This window comes from Olea europaea, unplaced genomic scaffold, assembly GCF_002742605.1.
Source record: "Olea europaea var. sylvestris unplaced genomic scaffold, O_europaea_v1 scaffold74, whole genome shotgun sequence".
Lineage (NCBI taxonomy): Eukaryota > Viridiplantae > Streptophyta > Magnoliopsida > Lamiales > Oleaceae > Olea > Olea europaea.
This window is the reverse complement of record NW_019265805.1, coordinates 600,320-611,866: the sequence shown is the minus strand read 5'-3', so window position 1 is coordinate 611,866 and position 11,547 is coordinate 600,320. Positions and strand designations below refer to the sequence as shown.

General features: G+C 31.9%; 2 long non-coding RNA genes across 3 annotated transcripts; both read right to left on the bottom strand.

The window, feature by feature from the left end:
* Positions 1–4,041: 4,041 nt before the first annotated feature.
* On the bottom strand, positions 4,042–6,285 carry LOC111391030. Of its 2 annotated transcripts, XR_002702053.1 has the most exons (5): positions 5,756–6,285; positions 5,543–5,609; positions 5,017–5,125; positions 4,758–4,917; positions 4,042–4,307 (listed from the first exon to the last, which is right to left on the bottom strand). It is a non-coding gene; the product is annotated as an uncharacterized LOC111391030 (long non-coding RNA). The 2 variants fall into 2 exon arrangements; XR_002702052.1 differs by lacking the exon at positions 5,756–6,285 and having other exon boundaries at positions 5,543–5,725.
* A 717-nt stretch (positions 6,286–7,002) lies between these two features.
* Positions 7,003–10,012, bottom strand: LOC111391026. Its single transcript, XR_002702051.1, has 3 exons — positions 9,428–10,012; positions 7,337–7,415; positions 7,003–7,217 (listed from the first exon to the last, which is right to left on the bottom strand). It is a non-coding gene; the product is annotated as an uncharacterized LOC111391026 (long non-coding RNA).
* Positions 10,013–11,547: the final 1,535 nt, after the last annotated feature.

Genomic DNA, 11,547 nt, shown 5'->3' with positions numbered 1-11,547 from the left:
CTTCCTCCCCCCCCCCCCCCATCCACCCCCACCCCAAGAGAATAGTCGTTTAAATGATTATTGATGGAGAACACAACGCTCAACACATCCTTTTGGTTTTGTTGAATTCGTACCATTATACCTGTTACATGTATTCATTTTATCTCAGTCGTTGGATCAGGCCTAATTATATATTGGCTGGTTATGCACAAAATTTTCATTTAGGATCCGTTTGATTGTAAAGATGAAATTTGACTAGAAAAAAACAAATTCTAGGAAATTAAATTGTCTAAAAATTATTTTTTTGGAATTGTAAATTATTGTGTTTGATTGATATAATTTTCTACGTGAAAAATGTTGAAATAAAAGTGTTTTTTTGGTGTTCATTTGGCTTTATTTTACATGAAAATTGTTAATTGAAAGGATAGATTTTACTGGTATTGGGGATGAAATTTGTTTTCATTACCAAAAAAAAATAATAAGAAAATTATCTATCTTTTAGTGTTCGTTTGACTTTGTTTTACATGAAAATTATCAATTAAAGAGAAATATTTTTTTACAATAATTTTTAGAATTTGTTTCCATTTCCGACAAATAAATAAAAATACCTGGAATTCCATATGGTGAGAAAACGAATTCAATGAAAAGTAAGAAATGGTCACCGTCTGAAGTAAAAATGGAATTCCAATTGCTAAGAAATAAATGCTTATCAAACACTAACAAAAGTGTGAATCAAACGAACCCTTAAAATATTCACTTTTGTGGTTTTACTCACATATTTTTCTAAATTCACTTGGGTCATTTACTGGATCATTTGTTGTTCGATACACTAAGGTGTGCTTAATTGCAATAATAGAATTTACATGGAAAGAAAAAAAAAACTCTAGACAATTAAATTGCTGAAAACTTATTTGCATAAAAATTGTCAATTAAATATGTTTGATTGATAAATTCTCAATTTAGAAAATGTTATACTTGTTTATTTTTTATTGGTGGGTAGATGAGAAAAGGGGAAGGTAGATGAGAGAGAATTTCTTAGGACCTGTAAATAAAAATCTACGCTCTTTAAAAAAAAAAATTTCTTATTTTCAAAGAAAATATAATCATGTAACCAAAAGTAGAAAAATATTGTCTATGGAAAAAAAATATCAATCAAATAACACAAAAGTAGGAATTTGAGTAGAAAATTGATATTTTTTTTTGTAACTCTTTTTCTTTTTTAGGGTTAAGCAAGTGAAATATAATTAGTATTGGAATCGATGAAGAGTACAATAACTCAAAGCCCCTTTAACCCTTTGTCCTGTGCTTATCCCTCTCCCTTTCCTTTCCCCAAGTCCCCATTTCTCCAATTTCGATGTCTCTGAAGTTGAAAATCATATTGTTTACTTCTCTTTCATCATCTAACTTGTTGTATGCCTTCTCAATTCAATCACATATTGTTTTATTAAGGATCACAAAGGACGGGACGGGATAGGTCGCATTCTCGTTTTCCATCCCGTTAGATATTTCTGTCTCCTTGCCCACTCTCCGTACCCTGTTAAGGCTGGGGCAGGTCGGCTGCCCCATTTAATTTGTATTATTTCTTTTTAATTTTTTGGCCGATGAAAATCATTACTTTATTTTTTCAAATTGTAGAAAAATCCATGTTTCTTCTAGAAATTATGACGATTCTTTTCATTGCAATAATAAAAAAAAAAAAAAATTTTGAAATGAACTTTAAACGGGTCAGTTAATGAGATGAGGACCATGTTCTCGGTATCTGCCCAGCCTTATCTCGAGACACAACAACCTCTATCACAATCCCGTCCAAGTGTGCACCTAACAAGTTGATCAAATAATCCATTTTGGACCTGCTTCAAATTGCGTATTCTCTTGTGACCTACTAAGCCTCAATTTGGCCTCCTTTAAATTTATAATTTATTTTTCTCTCTTTTTCCATCAACCACACATTATTCAATAAAACGATATTACACGTAAATCTAAAAATCTTTCTTCTTTTTTAATCACATATTTTTAAAAAAAAAAACACTCTTTAAAAAATATAATTTCAAATAATGGAGGCCAAATGAGGATGGATGCAATGTAACCATAATTTTTGTCAACAACATAACATATTAATTGCAACAAATATTTCTCTTTGCTCTCCCAATTTTTCCCGTCAAATTCTAGTCATCATTTTTCTATTAATTGGCACAACTAGTCTCTCGTGACGATATTTGTCCAAAATTCTTAGGAGGTCGTAAAAATAATTATTTGCCTCTCCTTTTTTCAAATAATCAAAATAAATAAAAATATAAAACTTGTACAAAATATTTGAACTTCATCTCAATTTATATTAGCATCATATTTAGTCATAATTCATTATTGGTGATTAAAAAATGCTAAATGATTGAAAGTTAAAAGTAAAAATGCAATGAAAAAATTTTGAGGACACAAGTGTAAAACGAGCAAATATATAGAACTTTAATTACGATTAAAATGTGGTGCAGATAATTAAAATTGTAATGCTAATAAAGTATCTTTGACTGAACTCAATATAGTATTAGAGCATATGAATTTAAACAAGTAATTCAATTCGTTCAAATGTAAAATTATTAAACGAATCTTCTATAACCAGGGTAATTAAAAAAGCCACTATCTTGTATGTCATGTTCTCTTCACAAGATTAACTTTTCTATGATAAAATTTAAACATCAAGATTCAGCAAAGCTATATGTAACGATGTGAATAAATAAAAAATAAACTAATCGATAGATCATACTTTCTTCATTTACTCTACCTCATACTTCAGAGTTGAGATTTGTTATCCCATTCACTGTCCCATCATTAAAATATTAACAACCCCTATATCGAACATTAGATTGGGAGAAAGAATGAAACTTGTTAAGATTGTTCACACCAAAATTTGGACCTACTTGAAATTGGGTATTGTCTTGTGACATACTTAAACCTTTGTTTGGCGCAATATAATTTATAATTCATTTTTCTCTCTCATCTTATCAACTGCACATTCTTAAATTAAATGATACTACATGTAAACTCAAAACTTTTTTTTCTTTTTTAATCACACATTCTTTAAAAAAAATACTACTCCAAAAATTATAATCTCAAATAATGGAGGGCAAATGGGGGCTAAATAAGATGGATGCAATGTAACCATTATTTTTGTTAACTACATGACATATTAATTGCAACAAATATTTCTAATCTTTGCTCTCCCAATTTTTTCCCATCAAATTCTAGTAATCATTTTTCTATTAATTTGCACGTCTAGTCTCTCATGTCGATTTTCGTCCAAAATGTTTACGAGGTCGTAAAAACACTTATTTCTCTCTCATTTTTTAAATAATTGAAATAAATAAAAATATAAAACTTATACAAAATATTTTCATTTCATCTCAATTTATCTTAGCATAATATTTAGTCATAATTCGTTATCGGAGTTCTAAAAAAACTGTTAAACGATTGAAAGTTAAAGATAAAAATGCGATGAAAAAAATTTGAGGACATAAGTGTAAAATGAGCAAATATATAGAACTTTAATTACGATTAAAATGTGGTACATTTTAATTAAAATTGTAATGTTAATAAATTATCTTTGACTGAACTCGATATAGCATATGCAAATTTAAACAAGTAATTCAATTCGTTCAAATGTAAACTGATCAAATGAATCTTCTAAAACTAGGGTTATTAAACAAGCCACTATCTTGTTTGTCATGTTCTCTTTATGATAAAATTGAAACCTCAAGATTCAATAAAGCTACATTCAACGACATAAGTAAATAAAAAATAAACTAATAGATAGATCATACTTCGCTCATTTACTCTTGCTCATACTTCAAAGTTGAGATTTGTCATCCCATTCACTGTCCCATCATCAAAATATTAACAATTCAGTATGTAGGGACGAAGCTAGGGATTAATGTTACAGAAGGCCAAAAATTTTAAGAAATTAATGTATGAATAAAATTCATGTATAATAAGAAAAGTCGTAATATAATATTACCTATTAAGTTCTTTCTGATGATATAAAATCTAAGAGCATAAAAAACAAAGACCTCAGTATCGTAACAATCCTTTAAAAAATAAAAAATCCACCAACAACAATCAAACTACTTATATAACAATTCAAAAATATTATAATTAGTCAACAATCTGACACCATAATCCTAAATCAACACATACTCAAACGTAAAATGCAATTTAAGGTATTAAAGGTCGAGTGAAGTACTTGCTTGCGTAGTTCGTTGCAGTGTCAAGGTGAATGAGAAATTAGAGCCACCATAAATTGAAAGCTTTTCAATGCTTTCAAAACAAACCAAAACCTGTATATAAATTTTGAACAGAAAACCACAAGGGATAAATTATTAATTAAAAAGTGTGAGTCTGTAACAAATAAAATTTTAAACATAAACTTATAAAACCCCATAAACATTAACCAAAAACCATAAAATACGAATACACTATAATTTAGAGGAAGGCAAGAAGCAAAATGGTACAACCACACATCAGAATTTATTTGAATACTAGTCTATTGCATGTGCAATGCACGGGCTTTGTTATTTCAATGATAATGTTAGTATTTCAGGAAAACAGATTTATACCTTACTTTTTTGTGTCTGTGTGACTTCTTACACATTTGATGCATAATATAGCATTCTTTTATGTACTTTAAAAAACTTCAATACCATCGATGACTACTGACTATTGTAATTCAAGTTCATTCTTGTTGGAATAAAAAAAAGGAAAATCTCAAATTTATAAAACAAAAATACCTCTTTGTTATACGGGTTCGATTGGATGAACGGATATACATTTTGAACCTTCAATCATGTCCACAGTGGAACCGCTCTGTTTGTAGACAAGCTTCCCATTTTTAACCACAACTTTATATGATTCTCACTCTTTCTGTTGGAGGAATGATAATATGTGTTCCTGAGAATGCTAGCCAATATGCTCTAATTAGTTCAGTACTTTACATTATTTGAAAAAAATAAATTCAAGTGCAATGTCTACTCTTGAGATTGTTAATACTTTCAATGACTTGAAACTTGCTGGTCCCAGATATTTTATGCATTGCCATTGCAAATTGTCCTGTGAGCACTTCTCAAGATTTGATACTTTTCCATCTCAAACATCCAACCTTTACATTAAAGAACAAATGTTGCAAGAATAAGTCAGTAAGAAATATTTTGTTCATTAAAATATCATGAAAGGAGAAAGTTTTGAATGCACTTAATAGTTATAAGTTTCTACTCTCATAATTGTTCCCCAAACATCAAACCAAATAAGGTATCAATCTTGGGTGCTCATAGGAAAAGAAATGCTATGGCCTTTCTCTTTTGAACCAGATATTGCAATAGAGATGTAAATTGTGCCAATATCTACTGTGAGGATCAATCTACAGTAAACAATGATAATTAATATCACAGACCATTTTGAAGCAAATATATCAATGGTTCAGATTTGTCTTCTATCACTTTAGAATGAATGGAAGCTAAAATTTGGATAAAAGCAAATTCCAAATCTAAGAATCACTTAAATGGTTCAGAGGACTTACAGGCTTCAAGTTAGCACTGCATGGAAAGTTGTTGAAACTTCTCATCCTTAGGCAATCTCTTTCCAACCTGCAATTGCACAATATTAATCCCTTCATAGTAGAAATTTAATAGAACAAGTAGAATAGAAAAAAAATAAAGCACAGAAACTGAATAATCAAACAAAATTGATATGGAAAAGATCGATCAACTAGTTGGAGGATTACAAGATCTACCATCTTCATGAGACCTTCAAGGCCAGAATCGTTCTTCATGTTGACTCCGTGGATATAGAAGTAATCGGCACAAGAGAGCTCATCTGAGCTAGAAGGCTCTAGCATGTGCTTGATCTCATAACAAAAAGCACCGCCATACACTGCCAACAAAAAATATAAGAATTCTTGTCGATGCAATTTGTTTGGAAGCGATAAGGGACAGACCATAATATTCCTACACTTTAAGCTGAAAAGGGGTAAAAGGGGGCAAAAAATATTCCATTATTGACATGAAACTATCAGTTCTTTCCCAAGAATAACGAAGAATATGTTCACGAATTGATAAAACAAATTTTCTTGAGATGGGTCTAAAAAAATTCTTGAGAGAGTCGTAACTCTAACTGTTTTGAGAAGCCGATTGTGAATCAAAGAACGATGCAATGATTCCATTGTTTCTTCTCCAAGAGGATCTTAAGGAGACCACAAGTCTCTTTGGAGATCCGACAAAGGGAAAGGGAAAAGGAATGGTTAGGGCTACTTTCCATCTAGTAGCATCAGAGAGGCGTGTGAGAGAAGATTTTTGTATGAGAGCTTTTAATGTACGCCCATTTGTAACCAGTTTGTGAATGGTAGAAAACAGTCAAGTGTGAAAAGGGGAACCATAAGAATGAACATTGAACGCCTATTCCCTCTTTTATTTAGTATAATGATATATCTAACTCAGATAACAAAAAATTAATCTTCGAACTTCAAAGGATCATCTAAATACACACTAATATACAAGGCAATATTCTGAATCACCTTCGAAGTAAAGTAACAAGTACTCTTAAAGTACAATTGTACACAAATCAATATTCTATTATTCTTTTAGCATACCAAATGTGATATACGCATATAAATTTTGTAAATATCGTCTAAGATTTGTGATTTATCTAAAAGCATCATGAATGTGCATGTCATTGTAAAATATCACCATATAATAAAAATCCTCTCTCTTAAGAGCTTAAATATTTATTAGTGAATTCATCTCAAAGGCATCATGGGTGTGCATCATGTCATACAACTTTCAAAAATTTTGTGCAAGTCAACATGAACTGACAATAATTTGGGGGCAGCAATGTTTTGTAATAACGGTTAAATTTATAACAATTAAGGTAATGTATACATCCTATTTGCTATCCTCTGTCTGAAATTGCCTCGTAGCTAAGTTTTCCAATTGTCAGCATTCATAATTGCAGCTATAGCAGCTTCATCAAGAATAACAAGAATACTGTTTAGTTGTTCGAAAGCACAATAGAACCACATTTGTTATCGGTACCTAAAAATGAAAGGATCTCCATTACCTGAATATTAAGGATATTGGTTGTTTTAGCAGCATTGAACTGATAAGAATTGGTTATAGGGATCTGCATTCTCTCTCAAATTATAGAATCTCCAAAGATATCTTTATCAACTAATCTATAAACATTCCTGGTGATTGGACCTAACATCAATTCAAAACACCACCGAGTTTAGTTTTAGTAATAGACAAACTATCACAAGAAATGTATAATTCAAATTGCGCACACTATAACGCAAAAGAAGCTCGTTTGAGAGAAATACCCGACTTATTCCAGCGATATAAGTTTTCTCCTCAAACCTCCTTACTGCTTTTTTATGTGTTCCTGTATTCCCTCTTCTCCTGAGAAAGGAAGGTGCCTCTTGAAGGTGTCAATACTATGCTTTTGAAGCATCATAATATTTATACATTAATGACACAATAGGTACTAAACGCAAGAATCTGTAGTAAACTAAACTATGCGACTATAAAGCACTCTAAATTTTGACCCCGTTAGATTTTTCTAGTAAATTTATTAATTGACATAACTATTAGGTGAATTCAAATACTAAGCATTTAGTGCAACTTCTAATTCTCATCCTCAATATTAAGGTCAAGAATTTTAATGTTTCACATCAAATGCTTTAAGCAAAATGGCAATTTTCCAAAGAAGAAATCTATTTTAAGAAAGGTAACATTATGCCTAGAAGCCATAGAAGGATGCGAGTCCATCAAATCCTAGACAAAAGTAGTATCAACCTAATTGTTAACCAATAAACCAACCCACTTAATCATTAAACCAATTAATTAAGAATCCAATTAACCCAACCCAACAATAAAATAGAACCCGATACAACCATCACTCAAACCCGTAAACAACCACTGCAGCCCTCGACGACGCAGGCGACTCCCACCGATGATAAACCCAAGCTGCAGCCACTCAATCCCGTCGACGACGCCTCAGTGACCGGTCTTTCCCCTAGTAAACCGGCGCGACGCTCCCATCTCCTTGAAACGCTCCTCGTCGACCAGCTGCTTCTACAGTTTCCAATGGTTTGGTATGAATTATGGGTTTGGGGGCTGGGTTATTAGTTATTGGGTTTGGTCTGTCAATTTTCGAGGTGTGAATGGGGAAGAGGAATCTTGATGGTTTTGCTACGCTTGGTGATTATAGGTTGTCAATTGGACCAACCTTTGCTGCTGGAAACGATTCAGAGAATTGGGCAACTCAGTGCGTGGTCAGAAGGGGCGGCGGTTTTGGATTTTGCAGTGAAAAATTCCCCAACCTGGGTTGATTGCGTAGTTGGGTTGGTCGGCTTGCAGGGTGAAAGAAACCACTTTGCTGTCTGTATTACTGTTTTCAGCAGCGGGGCAGCAACGGAGTCTGTATATTGATGGTGCGTGAATTGCTGTCCAGGGTTTGCTCTGATACCAATTTGATGTAGGGAGATTACTGAATTAGTAAATAACAAGAAGGGAAGGGGAGGAGAAGAGAAGAAGAAGACAGAAACGAGGAGGAGGAGAGAAAACGGCCAAGCCAACTTTATAATTCTTAATCAATTCATCAACTGAGAAATTACAAACCAATGATAGGTTTAAATAATGAAAACCTAGAAATATAGGGCCAAGCCCATTATTCAAGTCCTAATTAAAATACGTAAACTTAAATAAAAGTCCAACTAAAATACTGAAACAATAATAAAAGTCCAACTATAAAGGATGTCCTCATCAGAACTGACCTGTAAAGAATATATAATTACCTTTACACCCATTATCCCCAAACATATCCAAAGTAGAAACTGAAAATGTACAATTATCACCTAGGAACAAGTACATATCACCCAAATTAGTCACTTGACCCATTTTTCATATTTTCATCCGACCTAAAAACTTTGAACTTCACCGTCCTCTAGCTCATATAACAATCAAATTCCACATAGAACTTAAAATCCTCAATGTATCCCAAATCATCCTCAAGACCAACAGTCAAATACTTATCGATTAACAACAGATTATTTTGATCATCTCATTTTTCTATTTCTCCATGTTAGAATTTCAATAAAATACTCAAAGTAAGTAATACTTAAATACAGATTACAAATACACACATCATATATTGCAAAACCATCACACAAACTTAAATTGTCTTTGAAATTTTAGATTATACAAAGATGAACTAAGCAGCAAAAATTCAAGAAACCAACATACATAGTTCATTATTTGCATATGAACCTTAGTAATAGCAAGCTTTGCACTGCTCTACATCCATGATCATTGCAGAAAGAATATGGCTGTAAAGGGAAGCAATGCTTTTGGCCTTTGCCAGTACAACTGCGATATAAAAGTGAATAATGTTTGAGAAAAGAGAAGCGTACCCTATAAAAGCACCATCCTCCATTGTATGCATCGGAAAGCAGTCCATTGCGCATCGCTAGTAGTACCGCCACCCTCCGTTTTGCACCTTGAAGAGTTGGAACTTGGAACTGACAATGGAAAAATGGTAAGAACAGGAAAATATATACACAAGAGAAAGAAATTAAACAAAGAATACACAACAAGAATATCAAAGCAATGATTTATCAAAAGATCGAACGAAAAAATTTAAAAAAAATAAATTGCAAATTCAACAATAGAAGTGAAGAAATCGTAACAAATATAATTGGCACTTCATCTTAAATTAGTTGGTAACCAATAAATTAGTTTATGTGAAAATCAAGAAATTGTAAAAAATACAGCTTCTAGAAATCGAGAGCTGCTCTTGAAAAGAAAGGGAAAGTAAAAGACAAAGGAGAAGGTAAAGCGTAGGAGTAATTTATGGGAATTGAATAATGAACAGTGCAAAGCTGAGTAGGTGTGAACACAAGGGTGTACAAATGAATAGTAAATGCAACATCCTCTCTTTTAAGAGAGTAGTGAATTGGAGATTAGAGGAAAAGAGGCCTCTGCAAACTGCTACAACTAAGCTCTCCAAATGTCCGACTCTGTGTCGATTTTTTCCAATTATTTGAAAATGACCTAAAAATATGTGATTGTGACCAACAATTTATTAAGTTGTGATCGAGAAATTATTTGTGACCCATTAATTTGATAATTTGTGGCCGTTAAATAAGTTGTAAATTATAAAATTTATGATTTTATGATCGATTAGATAAATTATGACCTATAAAATTATTTAGTTAAAATCTAGAAATGATTTACGATCTATCGAAATTTGATTTGTGACCGAAAAATAATTTGTAATCGATTAATTCGATAATTTGATCAAATTGTATAGAATTGTGACCTTAACATATTTAATTAATAAAATTTATCTTTAATTAATTATTCCATAAATAAAATATAATTAATATTCGATTTTTGAAATTTTAAACCATGTTTCTCAGTTTTGAAATAGGTTATACCGTTAACCATACAATTCCATTTTCAACTTCAAAAATCAGGTCATAGTTAATTTTTATTTTTATTTTTTCAAAAATCAAGTTATAATTATTTTTATAATTTAAAAACGAATATACCTCCACTCAAACCATGCCCACTCATGAACTTCAATAACCCACCATGTAAATATCTTCTCCCTAAAAACACACCCTCTCTCTACATTTTGAGAAAGTAAGCCTCTATCTACAAATTACTCACTCTACACACATATACATTTATATACAACCTATCTCTATCTATATTTTGAAAAACAAAGTCACACACACACTCTCTCTCTCTCTCTCTCTCTCTCTCCACACACAAACACAAACACACACACCCTCTCTCAATCTCGTCGAAGCCATTTACGGGTGGCCGTGTGGTGATTCTTGTGCTGGTGACTTTTTGTTAGTGCGATTTTATACGTTGGTGATGTTGTTGTTAGATCTGGGTGAGATGGTGATGCAATGTCGGACTATAAGATGGTGGTGTTGCAAATATATATTGTGTTTGTGCGAATTTGTGGTGTGGCATAGGTTGTGATGTTTTTGTGGTGATGGTGTTAATTTGTATTTGATGTAGATGTGGTGGTGGTCGTGAGTTGGTGGATTGGAGGAGGTGATAGTAGTTTGTGGTACAAGTGGGGCAATGGTGTTACAAGTAGTGGCCGTGGATGTGCATTACAGATGATGATAGTCATATTGATATGTGTATGTGATGGTGGTGTGCTGATAGTGGTTGAGTGTGTATGTCTAATTATTGGGTAATCCTAACCAATAAAATCAGAATTTATAATCAACAAATAATATGTGATCTAAAATATGTACGTTTTGTGACCATGATTTGTGTCTTTCTGGCCGATAAATAAATTGTAATAAATTAATTTTAATTTGAGATAAATTAATAATTTGTGACCTATAAAAACGTGTAATTTGCGAGTAAATTTATAATTGTGACCTACAATTGTAATTTTTTTTTGGCTGCTTTATGACTCTGTGACCCGTTTAATTAAATTATAGATGTCAAAATTTTAAGATGTCACAAAATCTAACAACCTAATGTTTTTTTTTTAAAAAAA